Source organism: Vitis vinifera, chromosome 8 (genome assembly GCF_030704535.1).
Source record: "Vitis vinifera cultivar Pinot Noir 40024 chromosome 8, ASM3070453v1".
Classification (NCBI taxonomy): Eukaryota; Viridiplantae; Streptophyta; class Magnoliopsida; order Vitales; family Vitaceae; genus Vitis; species Vitis vinifera.
The window spans coordinates 20486221-20486722 of record NC_081812.1 but is presented as its reverse complement, the minus strand read 5'-3'; positions in this window follow the sequence as shown (position 1 = coordinate 20486722).

The window sequence follows — 502 nt, the reverse complement described above, 5'->3', positions numbered from 1 at the left end:
TGTGGGTGTGCTTCATGTGGGCCCAAAAAGGCCTTGAAAGGTTTTATTTCGATGGCATTGATATCGATGATAGAAGAGGGAATTTTATTTCAAAACTTAAATATAAAAATTAGATTTTATTTTTTATTTTTTGTAAAGTATTATATATTTATATATAATGTGAAAGTTCTAAAAGAATTTTCTATATTTTAAATTTTTGTTTGAAGTATTTTACGAAAAAAAAATTTAAAATACCTTAATTTTTTCTTAAAAATAACCACTTTTTGAACAAAATTAAAATGGAATTGTTTTTTATAACATGAAAGTTTATTAAACATGTTATTGTAAATTACAAAATTGTTAACAATAGCAGCTTTCAAATAGCTCTGAATTTTCTAATCAGATTCCCATCATACCAACAGAGCTTTCAGTTAATGAGCTGCATTCACCTGCTCTCCTCATTTTATCATCTGTTCAGCAATAGACCACTAAAAATGATTTGGATGTGCTCATCAGCTACCTA